The sequence below is a fragment of the Meriones unguiculatus genome, chromosome 10 (assembly GCF_030254825.1).
Source record: "Meriones unguiculatus strain TT.TT164.6M chromosome 10, Bangor_MerUng_6.1, whole genome shotgun sequence".
Taxonomy (NCBI): Eukaryota; Metazoa; Chordata; class Mammalia; order Rodentia; family Muridae; genus Meriones; species Meriones unguiculatus.
The window spans coordinates 67,368,775-67,384,120 of NC_083358.1; positions in this window are offsets into that span (position 1 = coordinate 67,368,775).

The window sequence follows — 15,346 nt, forward strand, 5'->3', positions numbered from 1 at the left end:
CAGGGGGGGAAGGAGTCCCTGGGTGACCACTTAGCCATGATACATGAAAATATTCCTTATAGCAAGTTGTTCCCAAACACCTAAGGTAGCCTTCCTATAACAGCTGCACCAATATTCCCTCTGAACCTGACAGAATTCTCTACATAAAGTCCTATCAACTCAACCAAATAATTAATTTTCTCTTTAAAATATTTATTCCCATAGCATGGGGAAACAGAACTCTGCTATCAAATGCAGGTCTAACATTAAAGTCTCTGTCTGTCTGTCTATCTCCCTCTCTCTCTCTCTCTCTATCTCTCTCTCTGCTTCTTGCAAAAATAATATTTAACCAATATCCTAGAAGCCATATACAATGTATTTAGGAAAATAAGAAAGATCATAGAGTACTTTTCAGAAGACAACATCCTTCAAAGGAAGCACGGTAACGTGGGTATGTAATGAACAGTGTCTCACACCCCAGTGTTTCCATTTCATCTCTGAAGACTATCTAAGCAAATTACAATAATTCATCCCCCTTGCCGGTGATGACTTGTTCAGCAAAAGGCAACTGCAGCTGTGTTATGCCTGCCTAAAATATCCACCACCGAGGATGCCCATTCTAAACCCTGAAAGCTATGAACATGACTGGGATCGGTTATAAGGCACATTTAGCCTTAAAGTAAAAGAGCTGGATGAACCTAGTCCCATCACACAAGGTCTGAAGAGCAAAAGACTCTTCAGCCCAGGCAAGACAATGAAAGAGGGAGTATCCAAAGCAAGCAATTACTGAGTAAGGTAGGTGCCCCTGGAGCTGCCTTCAGTAACTCACAGCTCAAAGTCAGCAAGGAATCAGGGACATCAGCTTATGGGGGAGTTGGGGGAGGGGGAGTAGGAGTTTACCAGCACCTGATTGAAGTCGAAATCAGATTGTTCTGAAGTCCCCCAGATGGAAGCCCAAACCAGCCCACACTTTAACTTAAGCCTTGTAGGGGGAATCTTATTGAAAGCCCCTGTGCTTCAGACCCACAACTAGGAGATAGTAAATGGATGCTGATTAGTGATGATCTGGTGTGTGGGTGTGTGTCTGTGGTTCTTTTTACTTTATTATTAAACACAACATTGAAAATAAAAAAATTAAATAAACTCCATGCCTATTGCTACTTTATTTCCTATAACAAAGACTTAGAATAAATCTAGTTTTTCATCAATAGGTGAATATGTTAATGAAAATCTAGTGTGCCAGTACACACACACACATGCTCAAAGGCAAAAAATGTGTAGAGAAATGCTGTTCAGCTCTAAAGAAAAGTGAAATCATAAAAGTTGCAGGAAGATAGATGAACTTTGTGTTATATCAAGTGAGGTCATACAACCTTAAAAGGAGAAAAAAAGCATTTTCTCACTCATATGTAGAATCTAGCTAATATATATGTATGTATTTATATAAACAATGTACACAAGGGTACAGTATAACATGTAGAAAAAAGATCAAGAAAGGCTAAATATTAGGGAATAAGGACAGAGCTGAATGCAGGTAATAAAAATGAGTTATGATGCTATAAATGTTTCCTGGTTCTAAGTCTGTCATGGATTTTTCATTTTTGGTGATTGATAAAAGCATCAAATGTATCAATAATGAAAGTATAAAATCTAATGTGAAGCTCTACAGCTTTCATTCCAAAGGACTCCTCTAACTATATAGACATTCACAGACTTGTATAGACCTTGTGTCTGGGTAATTTTGGTATGTGGTAATTTTTTTTTTAATCAAAAGTGACATAGTGACCAAACAGTTGTAATATTCTACAAGGAGCTCTCAGAAAATTATAATTCTAAAAATGATAAAATTATAATATCAAGAAATTGAAGAAATAATGAGAAATAGAATGAGCCTCAGTATAAAAATGTCTCTTTATTCTTCAGATGTTTCTGTGATGGAAAGCATTGTGTTGATAGAATCTCTCGACATTAGAGCACCCTTATACCTGAAAAAATAAACTGCTTAATGCCTAAGATATAGATAAATTAGACTCTGAAACAGACCTGTTCTCTACCTGCCACTGAAGAGATTAACCCTGAAGTCTGCCATTTATCCAGGATTGTGACACATAAGAAGTTTGCTGTTTAAGCCAGTTTTGAGTCAGGATTGCTGTAACTTACAGACAAATGTCAGTTGGACAGGATGATTTACACCTGCAATCCCAATTATTGGGGGTTTTAAACAAGAGGATTGTTCCAAGTTCAAGACCAGTATGGGATACATAGAGTTACAAGCCAATCTAGGCTTACTGTGAGAACCTGTCTCAAGAAAGAGAGAGAACTCAGGTATGTTGGAATATGCCTGAGATGCAGCCACCTGCAAGACAGAGAAAAAAGGATCAGGAGTTCAAGGCCATCATAACCATGTGAAAAAGGTCAACCCCAGTTATGTAACATTGTCTCAGCCCCAGTCCCCAAATTAATGTATAAATCTAATGATAGAAAGCTATGTAAGTATATTATAAACATGTATTACGTAAAGAACACTAAGTACTGAAATCAGAAAACTGAAACAATGCTGCGTATTGCTCAGTAGGAAGCGATTACTTAGCAGGTATAGGCCCTGGGTTAGATCCATAGCACCACCACCTGCCCCCTCCTCCCAACTAACTAACTAAATAAATAAATAAACAAACTGCTTAAAAACAGGATGTTCTCTTTATTATCCACATAACTTTGGGAAAAATCATGCAGTGTCATCAATCTTTTACTACTGGATAAAAGAAAGAGAAGTAATAATAACTAATATCACTGTACTATTTTAATGACTGACTTTGGTTTTAAAAGAATGAGGTTATATAGCACAGTGAGCATTTAAAACCCAACAGTCATTCACACACAAATACAAACAAAATATCTAGCAATAGGAAAAAGTAGACACAAGGTGTAAAAGTTAACGAAGAAAATGTAAAGCATTTTTTAAAAAAATAGTGAAAGATAAATGTCAAAAATGTTAAGTATTAGAGCTAGATAACATAATTTGTTATATCATCTAATATTGTTACATTATATAATACTTTCTTGTTACTTAAAATGGTTAGTATTAAAATTTGCATATGTTAAAAATCAAATTTTATTATTAAAAGATACGATACTGTCCTAAAGGGATAAATGCAGTTTGCAACCAAAGCAATTGATAAAACAAAGTTCTATTTATTATGGGGTCAAAAACCAACACAGAAATGTTGCAAAGTAAGAATTTATTTTACTTCTTGAGTTCTTTATATATTTTGGATATTAGCCCTCTGTCAGATAAAGGGTTGGTGAAGATCCTTTCCCAGTCTATAGCATGTTGTTTTGTTCTGATGACAGTGTACTTTGCTTTCCAGAAGCTTTTCAGTTTCAGGAGGTCCCATTTATTGATTGTTGATCTTAGAGCCTGTGCTGCTGGTGTTCTGTTCAGGAAGTTGTCTCCTGTGCCAATGAGTTCAAGGCTCTTCCCCACTTTTTCTTCTAACAGATTTAGTGTGTCCAGTTTTATGTTGAGGTCTTTGATCCACCTGGACTTTAGTTTTGTGCAGGGTGATAAGTATGGATCTATTTTCATTTTTTTCCATGTAGATATTCAGTTAGAACAGCACCATTTCTTGAAGATGCTATCTTTTTTCCATTTAATGGTTTTGGCATCTTTGTCAAAAAACAGGTGTCCATAAGTATGTGGGTTTATTTCTGGGTCTTCTATTTGATTCCATTGATCCACCAGTCTGTTTATATACCAGTACCATGCAGTTTTTATTAATATTGCTCTATAGTAAAGCTTGAGATCAGGAATGGAGATAACCTCCAGAAGATCTTTTATTTAGAGGATTATTTTAGCAATTCTGGGTTTCTTGTTATTCCACATGAAGTTGAGAATTTTTTTTCCAAGGTCTGTAAAAAATTGTGTTGGTAATTTGATGGGAACTGCATTGAATCTGTAGATTGCTTTTGGTAGGATGGCCATTTTCACTATGTTAATCCTGCCAAGCCATGAGCATGGGAGATCTTTCCATCTTCTGATATCTTCTTCTATTACTTTCTTCAGAGACTTAAAGTTTATATATATATATATATATATATACATATATATATAAACATATATATATACATATATATATATATATATATATGTGTGTGTAAAGTCTTTGACTTACTTGGTTAGAATTACACCAAGGTACTTTATCTCCTTTGTGGCTATTGTGAAGGGTGTTGTTTTCCTAATTTCTTTCTCAGACCAGGAAAGGATCTTCACCAACACTATATCTTACAGAGGCCTAATATCCAAAATATATAAAGAACTCAAGAAGTTAAACAGCAACAAATCAAGTATTCTCAATTGAAGAATGTCAAATGGCAGAGAAACACTTAAAGAAATGCTCCACATCCTTAGTCATCAAGGAAATGCAAATCAAAACACCCCTGAGATTTCAATTTACACACATCAGAATGGCTAAGATAAAAAACTCAAGTTTTTGAGTTTTTGCTGCAGAGGATGTGGAGAAAGGGGAACCCTCCTTCATTGCTGGTAGGAATGTAAAGTTGTACAATCACTTTGGAAATTAATCTGGTGCTTTCTCAGACAATTAGGAATAGTGCTACTTCAAGATCCAGCTATACCACTCATAGGCATATATCCAAAATATGCTCAAATATACAACAAGTACATTGCTCATCCATGTTCATAGAAGCTTTATTTATAATAGCCAGAACCTGGAAACAACCCAGATGTCCCTCAACTGAGGAATGGATACAGAAATCGTGGTACATTTACACAAAGGAATACTACTCGGCAATTAAAAGCAAAGAACTCATGAAATTGCAGGCAAATGATTAGAACTAGAAGAGATCATCCTGAGTGAGGTATCCCAGAAGCAGAAAGACACACATGGTATATACTCATTTATAAGTGGATATTAGACATATAATATAGGATAAACATACTAAAATCTGTACACCTAAAGAAGATAATCAAAAAGGAGGACCCTGGGTAAGATGCTCAATCCTCATTAAGAAAGGCAAATGGGATAGACAGCAGAAGATGGAGAAAACGGGGAACAGGACAGGAACCTACCACAGAGGGCCCCTGAAAGACTCTACCCAGCATGGTATTATCAAAGCAGATGCTGAGACTCATAGCCAAACTTTGGGCAGAGTGCAGGAAACTTTATGAAAGAAGGAGAAGATAGAAAGACCTGGAGGGGACAGGAGCTCCACAAGGACAGCAACAGAACCAAAAATTCTGTACCCAGGGTTTTTTTCTGAGACTGATACTCCAAACAAGGACCATGCATGGAGATAACCTAGAACCCCTGTATAAATGTAGTCCATGTCAGCCCAGTAAGGGGAACAGAGGCTGTCTCTGACATGAAATCAGTGGCTGGTTCTTTGATCACCTTCCCCTGGGTAGGGTGGGGTAACCTTATCAGGCCACAGAGGAAAACAATGCCTAATACTCCAACCAAGGACCATTCATGGATTTAACCTAGAACCCCTGCTCAGATGCAGCCCATGGCAGCTCAGTGTCCAAGTGGGTACCCTAGTAAGGGGAACAGGGACTGTTTCTGACATGAACTCAGTGGTGGGCTCTTTGACTCCCCTGCCCCCTTGAGTGGGAAGCAGCTTTACCAGGCCCCAGAGGAGGACAATGCAGCCAGTCCTGATGAGACCTGATAGGCTAGGGTCAGATGGAAGAGGAGGAGCACCTCCCCTATCAGTAGACTGGGAATGGGCATGGGAAGAGAGGGAGGGCATGATTGGGAGGGACTAACGGAGGGAGCTACAGCTGGGATACAAAGTAAATAAATTATAATAAATAAAAGAAGAAAAATAATAATGTATGTTATGACCAGGTCAAACTTTCAGTCTCCTCTGAAGTAGGGGAAAGAAACAGCCATGATTGAAAGCAGTAGAGCCTTTTTATAGTCAAGCTCAAATCGGAGATACATAGCAAGTGATTACAAAAGTACAATTTTTTGTAGTTAGTAATTTTTAGCTATCAGCCAATTCTCAGAACATACCGTGAAATATTTTATAGTCAGCCAGTTCTCAGCACAAACCATGAAGCAATAAAAACAATTTATGATGTGTAAACCACAAGATTGTAGAGGAAGAACAGGTCAAAAAAAAAAGTTGACCTTTAGCTTGGGACATAACTAGACAAAAACACCATAGAGAATAATACAAAAATAAATAAATTTCTAATGTTATGTTTAACTAGGAAAAGGAAGAAAAAAAATGGAGTCAGTTGGCCCTCAACACTGTGGACTGATTATTTTTTCTATTTTGTTATCAGTTTAGTTTATTTAAACTTTAAAGAATTCATTGATAGTTTTGTGATTAAAAGGATGTCAACCTAACAGTAAGTAAAAATGAAACAACTGTTATGTTTCAAATGAACCAGTCCTATTGCATGCAGCCCTAGCTATCTCAGTCTCTCTTCCTTTGTTTGTTTGGGTGTCTTTGAAACAGAGTCTTCCTTTGTAGTCCTGCCTGGTTTGGGCAGTCCTCCTGCCCCTGTGAGGATTACAGGCATAGACCACTCAACTCAGCTCTATATTGGTTTTCTAAGGATGCTCTCACAAAGTATCATGAACTGGATGCCTTAAGCAACATAAATGTTTGGTTTCACAGTTCTGATTGTCGATAATAAAGATGATGGTAGTGCTGGCTCTTTCTGAGGTTTGAGGGAAAGATCTTCCTTTCTCTTTGGCTTATGGAATACCATCTTCTCCCTAAGTTTCTTCACATTATCTTCCTTCTCTGTGTGTCTCTTTCTAAGTTCTCTGTCCTTATAGTTAATTTAATTCACTTATATGGTACTCACCATTCTGGTGACCTTATTTAAAAATTTACCTGTGTCATGACTTCTCACCAGACCATCACATTACATAGTACTGGCAGTTAGGATTTCAACATCCAAACAAATTTGGATATGATACAATTCAATTCAAAATACTAAGACGCATTCTCTGCCTTCACAGGATTTTTCAACTTAAAATGTGACATAAAATTTTATTCTATTTCTTATATTTAATAAATCTTACAACAAAAAAGTTACTTTTGTAATAATGATAATGTTAGTATTAATAATTCATCAATTGTATTTTCATGTTTGGTATAGTACCAAATTTGCTTGAGTTAAACTATTATTCATTTTGCCAGAGGAAATTTATTTTAATATAAATATATCTCGCTTTAGTTGCATATTAAATTTCTCAACATTTAAGAAAATAATTTTCAGTTTGCCAGGGAAGCAGGGAGGTTAACTGCAGATCTTAACCCCTCCCTCCTCTCTTTCAAATCAAATCTCTCAGGCTCACCCACAAGCTGCAACCTCCCATCGCACTTCTACCCTGCAGCTCCAGGGTATCACACAGATCTTCCACTCCAAACTTCCTCCTTCCCCACTTTATCCCAGCCCCCCAAAACAGCAGGTACTCCTAGAAACCCACCAGCCCTGCCAACCTGGAATACAGGTAGGCTAACTGAAGATCTTCTCCCTCAGCTCCTACAAATCCAATCTCTCAGTCTCAGCCCAACTCTTTAGCATACTATCTACTGTGGCCACATTCCTCTCTGCCCCTGTCTCCATCAAATCATGCACATCTTCACCTCCAACCTTCTCCCCATGTATCCTGTTATCCCAGACCCCATTTTCAGCAGGAATTCCCTGGGAACCACCAGGAAAGCCAGCCAGAGTTGCAAATAGGCCCTCAAAGCAAGTAGGCAGGCCTCAGATCTCCACTCTCCTCCTCCCCTCCAAATCCAGTCACCCATTCTCATCCCTAGCTATGTCCAGACTACTTACTATGGGCTGGAGAGATTAGGGATACAAGGAACAAACCACAATATAATAAAGGAACTTTACAGATAGCCCAAAGTCAACATCAACCGAAATGGAAAGAAACCTAAACCAATTCCACTAAAATCAGAAATAAGAAAAGGTTTTTCAGTATAGTACTTGAAGTCTTACCTAGAGGAATAAGACAACTAGAGGAGATTAGGGGATGAAAATTGGAAAGAAGAAGTCAAAGCATTTTAATTTTCAGATGATATGGTAGTATACATAAGTCCTACTCTGAAGTTAGTTTTGTTTCATCATATTTTTATTATATTACATCATATTATAGCTCCTTAGAAGCCTGTTTATTTTCTAATGATAGTCAGAAAGTGGGTAGATTTGAGAGGAGAAGAAGGGAGAAACTAGGAGGAATAGAGGGAGGAAAAACTCTATTCAGTATCTATTATGAGATAAAAACTATTTCAGTAAAAAATGTTTTACTTTTAAAATATACAGACCTAGTTGAATTGAACAAATTCAAAGATTATATAAATGATATATTTGTGATAATGTGAACGTAATTGGAAGTTTAAAGTTCATTCAGCAAAAGCAATATTTTGTTTTTATAAGTAAAACCTTAAAATGTTGCCAAATGTTTTGGAATTTGGAAATTTTCTAGACAGTTTTATAAATCGGAACATATTACAATCCATATTGTAGTATAGATTTGCAAGTGAGCATCAAGATATTAAAATCTGTGGCCACTCAAAATGAGTGAGGAGAGGTGCTTACAGACAAAAACACATCAAGATTAAAAATCTTCAGGTGAAACCAGAGGAGCCTGTGAAAGGAAATAATAAAATTGGCTAAGCATGTGGGCCTATATGATTAGAGTTGAATAAAGTAAGCTAAGAACTGTAATAGAATTTTGAGAAGGGCTTTTATTGTGAGCACAAATAGAGGAGAGATGAGTAGAAAGGGTTTTAGAAGGTCCCAGTTGGTTTGGAGAATTTAATGCATTGTTTTATCTCAGGAAAGATCATTTCAGTCAGGAGGTAAAGAAGGTAGGATGAGCAAAAGCCAAACTACAAAGGCTTGAACAGTAGGAGGAATAATTCATCCTCTGAGACAGGAGGGAGGAAGTTAGGATAAGCGCAGATGTTTATCACAAAGGAGATTCACAAATGTAGGCACAGAGGAAATAATGCAACAGCAGGGTGCCTAAGCTCAAGAGAAGTAATTACAGGAAACAACAATGCTGAAGATGTTTCCTAAAACACAGTATTACAGAATCCAAATAGCTGCTGTGTCCAGAAAATGGCTGACACACAGCTCTCAAATGCAGCTGTAAGTAAAACAGCAATTTATAGTTTTCAGTGCAGAGTGCTCTAGTTTGTGATCTTGCTAGTCCCACAGATTCAAAGAGAAAGACCAACAGCCCAAACCATCATAGCCAAATTAGAGCAAGCTTTCTTATTTACTTACTCAAGTTGTCTCTCCCTCAATCCAGGTTGAAAAGATCAGCATTGAACATGAGAAAGATAAGGGTTTTTATAGTTGAGGAGTAGGGTTTTCCCAATGGGGTATTTAGCAAGCAAGTAGTCAGGGTAATAGAAGTAGAGCACAAGCATAGCAAGTTAGTCATAACAATCTCAGGATAGGATGTGAGGTAGAGATGGTTGCAGGGTGTTCATAACAAAGTGGTCATAACAACATGGTCATAATAACCATTGGAAACAAAGCTATGATTGTCATTTCCTGGAACATGCTGTACAGAACAATTTATGGTTAAGCATAGCTCAATCCTTGAGAAACAGATTTAATCATAAATGGTAATGAATCTAGTTTGTGTTTCCTATAAAATGGCTTTTAAAATGGAAGCAGGCTGCTTTATCAATCTATTAAAAGTTCGAATGTTGGGTAAATCTCAACTCAAAGAGTTAAACTCAGTTTTATCACAGGATCCATTTGGAGATAAAGTCACAGGAATGTCAGAATTTCTGGCAGGTCAGGAGACTTTCATTATACCTCCTTGAACAGACTAACATAGCTAATGATGAAAAGAAGAGGAAGGTATTGATTGACCAACCAACCATTTTAGTGAGCCATTTGAGAGATACAGACAGACATCATTCCCCTGGATCAAACCCAAGACCTCAAACAGCCTCCTTCAGCCCTTCATCCTTCAGTCCCTTGATGTACCTTTCATTGTATTTAATTTATTTATTTTGTTGTTGTTTTGCTTTATTTTGAGATGGATGTTGGTGTTGGTGGTGACAGTGGTAGTGGTGATTTAGGTTTTGTTGTTCTGTTTTACATCAGATTATAGTTCCTTAGAAGCCTGTTTATTTTCTAATGATAGTCAGAAAGTGGGTAGATTTGAGAGGAGAAGAAGGGAGAAACTGGGAGGAATAGAGGGAGGAAAAACTCTATTCAGGATCTATTATGAGATAAAAACTATTTCAGTAAAAAATGTTTTAGTAAAAACTATTTCAGTAAAAAAATATTTGTTTGTTTTGAGACAGGGTCTTATGTAGCCCAACCTGACTTTGAATTCACTGTGTATTCAATGTTTACTCAAGGCTGTCCTTGAATGCCTCACCCTCCTATATCTACCTCCTTAATATGATTTCTTATATAATCCAACCATTTTGACCATGTGCTCTCTCAGTCCTCATTGTCTTGGTTCTTCTCCCTCTCCTGGTCCCCCTCTGGTCTCTCTCCTATTCTTCTCTCATTCTTCCTCTCATGGCCCAGCTCAATCTGCTGGCCATGTTCATTCTACTTCTTTCTCTCCTTGCTCTGCACTCTTTCAGATGCCTCTGGCTGTTCTCTCCCTCATAACTACAATAAAAACCTTCTCCTCAACCATACCTCGGAGCAGTTATGACCTCATTTTAATTCTCCAAAGATCAATCACTCTACAGTGCTGGGGTTTGAACTCAGGGCCTTCCATGTACTAAGATGTCTTTTAGCACTGAGTTTACATCTCCAGTCTAGGGTCACTCTTTATGTTTAGTTTTCATGTCTGTTTTTCTCCTTTGACCTGAAACAATACATTAGCCCTTTATAACACTGCTATTTTTTAAAGTACAACCTCAGTATTTTGTGCTATGTTTCTCATTTTAGACTCATCTTGTGTTCTGCATGATCTAATACAGATTGTGCACTTGAGGCAAAAATGATGCGTAAAGTATTCTTTTTTAATTTAAAATTTTTCTATAATTTATTCACTTTACATCCTAATTATAGCCTCCTCCCTCATCTCTCCCTGGTCCCACCCTCCCTACCTTTTCCCCCTTATCCCCTTCTCCTTATCCTCAGAAAGGGGAAGCCCTTGTCCCCTACCACTTGACCCCAGCCTATCAAGTCTTACTAGGACTGCCTGCATCCACTTCCTCTGTGGCTTGGCAAGGCTGCCCTGCCTGGGGAAGTGATCAAAAAGCAGGCAACAGTGTCCATGTCAGAGATAGCCCCTGCTCTCCTTACTAAGAACCCACATGGATACTGAGCTGCCTATGGGCTAATCTGAGCACGGAGTCTAGATCTTCTCCATACATGGTCCTTGGTTGGTGCACCCATCTTTGCAAGCCCCCTTGTGCCCAGATTTGTTGGCTCTGATGGTCTCCTTGTGGAGCTCCTGTCCCTTCAGGGTCCTTCAATCCCCCTACTCTTCAATACTGAGAAGACCTAGTTCCAAAGTGCCAGGCAATCCCAATCAGGGTCACATAGCCTACATGGGCACCAGTCAAACCCAATCAAGGTAACGTAGCCACAGTAGGAATTCCAATTTCTGGCTTTAAAAGGGGCGTGCGAGCTTCCTTCAGGGTTACTGACATTTTATGAAAGCGGTGATCCCAGCATGATGGAATTCTCTGCAGAATAATCGCTCTTTTTGTTTTTGTATACCATCTGAATCTGGGGTCTTTCTTCTGCGATTCATGGACCCTAACATTTGGGGGGCGTGTCCTGGGATGCTGAGGACCACTACCCAGAGTGGTTGAGCATTGGAGGTGACCCTTTTTCTCCCCGACTGATCAGTAAGTTGTTTTTCTTTTTGTGGGGAGGGGCCTATGTCTGGTCTGATGTCTTTGTGTTTTTGTGTTCTGGAAGCCGCTTGAGCACAGTCTGGAGGTCGAAAAGGACTTGGCAGACACTCACACAGTCCAATGACCAGGGATAGAGGAAGACGTTCTCAATTCCCGGAGAGGTCCTTTTCAGGTTCTGGGAGAATTGGATGATTCTCGTCTGGTTTTTTCTCAGGTGTTTTCACCTCTTGTGCACAGAGAGCAAGGCCAGGGGACATCACTTTGCCATGCTGTTTTCAGTTTCCCGGGAATGTCTTGTTTCTCTCCATAGTTGTCTTAACTATTGTAATTGTTTCATTGTTGTGGTTGTCAGATTGTTATTCTATCATGAGTAAAACTTCATCTACCACAGCTTAAGGCTGTCCGCGTTTCCTCTCCCCAGCTCGGATTTGACCCATTTTCCTGGCGGGGACCAAGGCAGTGGCCAAGGCCATGCGGTGCCTGCACACATGGCAGAGTCAGGGAATGGGGCCGCATCCTCTGAAACCCAGGCTGAGGACACCCCAGGCATGCCCATGGGGTGCACAGACCCCTGCAGAACAGCCTGGGAGTGGGAGAGGGGGTGTGCAGCTGGGTCCAGCCTTGGGGAGGAGGAGGGAGCTCTCGATGGCAACTAGCACTGCCTGTGCACCTTGATCGGTGACCTCTGGGAGGCGAAACCAGCAAACTTGCACCATGGCAGTGTCCACTTCTCTTCCGGGGTTTGACGGGTGCTCCAGCAGTGGGCGTAGGAGGGCAGAGGCAAGGGGGCACGGAGCAGGGGTGGCTGTCACCATGACTCCATGCATCCACTGCAATGGAGAACCACTGCTGGCAAGCCCCAGCTCCTGATTGGATTCAACAGGTAACAGAGGGCTCTTCCCTTGAAATTACAGCCGGAGAAAGTAAGGAACGTTTTGTCTGTCTGTTTTAAATGTATGTACGGCCACTACATGTTTATTTCTCACTGGTCTCAAATGTGTAAGTTTACCAGGCTCTGGAGGTCTTGGTCAGAGATTAAATCTGTAACATCTGTAACACAATGTTAAATAAGGGTAGTCACATGACTGCCAGCCATCTTGGTCGTGGCCTGCCACTATCTTTGTTAAGGGCTGTCAACTGTGTTCGGTACCCTGTTCAGCACCAAGTGCAGCTTCTGTCCTTTAAGCTTTTGCTGTTCAGTCTCAATAATGCAATATAGTAGGACCAGCAAGATTTTCAGTCCCTCTATGAACTACATCTATGACTGAAAGTTTTGCTTTGATATTACGCTAATAACTGATGCAGCTGATGACAAGATTGAGCTTTACCTAGTCTCTTGTGTACATTTTCAAGGTTAAACCTAGACTATTAACTACAAAGATAGCCTATTTAGATCTACTTGAAATAAATGTGATCCTAAAACACTTATCTACAGAATATGCCATAATTATAGATTATAACATTATTTTTATGTTGACAAGATGTAGTTTAGAGCAGATTACTAAAGACAAAGACTAACTCAGATATGCCGCCCCTCAAGCTTGTCAGAGATCTGATGAACATGGCATTTACATGTGTAAGCTTATTATGACAGCGAGTCCCACATCTTAGCAAAAGCTCCCCAAGATCTCTAAGAACATTTGGGCACAATGAGAGAAAACTTCACCTCTGGATTGTGGTATGCTAACCACAAGGCAGGACTGCCGCAACTGGCCTGCTGCTGAGGCCCAGCTTAAACTGTAGACAAAACTGGACACCTGGAGAGTTTTTGTCTCACATTGCTCAGAATGAGCTAAGGGGAGTCTCTCATGTTCTTCCATAGAAAGAGCTTCTTCTGTGCCTGATGGCCAGACTGTCTCTGCCCATGATGCTATGAAAACACAGGATCCAGGGACAACTATCTAGGTGTTAGACTGGCTAGTCATTTTTGTCATTTTGGTTGATATGTAGATTCATTTAGGTTACAATTTATCCTTCTCAGGTCTCTGATCACATTGACGGCTAGGCTAATAAAAGGCAATAAGATCCACTGTTAGTTTATTAGTCTATTCATTGGCTAGTTAAAACTACTAGGTATTGGATCTCTTATTTTAAAATTCAAAGGCTTCGTGTTAAAAGATATACATATTTCGATGTAAGTTTTCACTATCTCTTCATTTAAATGACTGCACCCAGTAATCAACCGCCTGTGTCTCAAGGTGAAGTAACTGGATAGAAAAGGTATAAAGTTTATATAAGTTCTGAGGATATGAAAGTTTAAGTAAAGAGGATCTTAAAAAAATGTTTGTGGATTTAAGGAGATATTTTAAGGTTGGTAAATGCAAGTTGTAGTGTTTGCAGGTCTAAGAAGGTATTTTAAGGTATGTAAATGCAACTTGTAATGCTAGAAGAAAGTGATTTAAGGCATATAAAAATGGAAAATGTTTCAAATCTCTCTCCTCCACTCTATGCTATTGTTATACTTACGTTGTTACAAAATTTCAAAAATTCAAAAATTTAACGCTGATCAATGGAGTTCGGATAAGCTGATGGAGTATTGGCTACTTACTATTCAGTCACAAGCTCAAGATTTTAGATTCCCTTTGGTTGTCTCCTGAATATAACTTAAAAATGCTTTTCTTCATGCTAAAAACATGTTTGTCCAATCTGTATATCTAGCCCTCTGGATTGAGAAAATAACATTTATGGTTTTTAACCCAAAGCTATAGCTTTTACTAGGTCTCAACAGCATGACTCTACTCCTGCTGTCTTACCTGTTAACTGCTTTTTCTAAAATATGGATTTCAATATAATGTTACTACTAATATACTTCCTTTTGTAAACTAAAATTCATATGAACTTCAGAGAATCAAAAAGTTGTAAGACCTGGATCCACCTGCCACAGATCAAACAGACTACAGGTAAGTACATGCACCTGCTCTTGAAATAGGATTTTTTTTTTCCTCTTGGTCTCAGGATTCCTCACTTTCCCCAAATACTAGACAAATTTTAATCTCTGTTCTTAGTCTATATTTGTCTCAGCAGATATTTTTATCTGGGTGACAGGCTCCACTCAGGAATCACCTGTGGACTTCAAGCTGCTGAGATGTGGACTTGCTGAAAGCTGATGTAAACTGGTCTAGCCTATGTGATTGCTCCCTGCCTCTTCACCTGGATCACTAATCAGATGCTTCTAATAAGTGCCCCATTGCCTAGCCTTAACTAAGTCCCTTTCAGCCTTCCTGGGCCCGAAAGCATTGTCCTAATGTCAGCTGTAAGAAATTACAGAAGAGAATATGTCGTCCATTCTCCCACCTAAGAGGCTGAAATGCTAAGTCAAAAGAAACTCTGGCATAAGGGACAAATGGCTACTTATTGACTGACCAGAAAATAAGCCCTTAGTTCTGTTTCTCCTGGTCATGCTTTGTGCCTCTTGCATGATTATGCCTAGCATTAACACACACATATATAGATTTGTATAGATATGTATATATCTATATGTGTGTGTGTTATATTTTGTTGTTGTTGTTGTTATAAATCA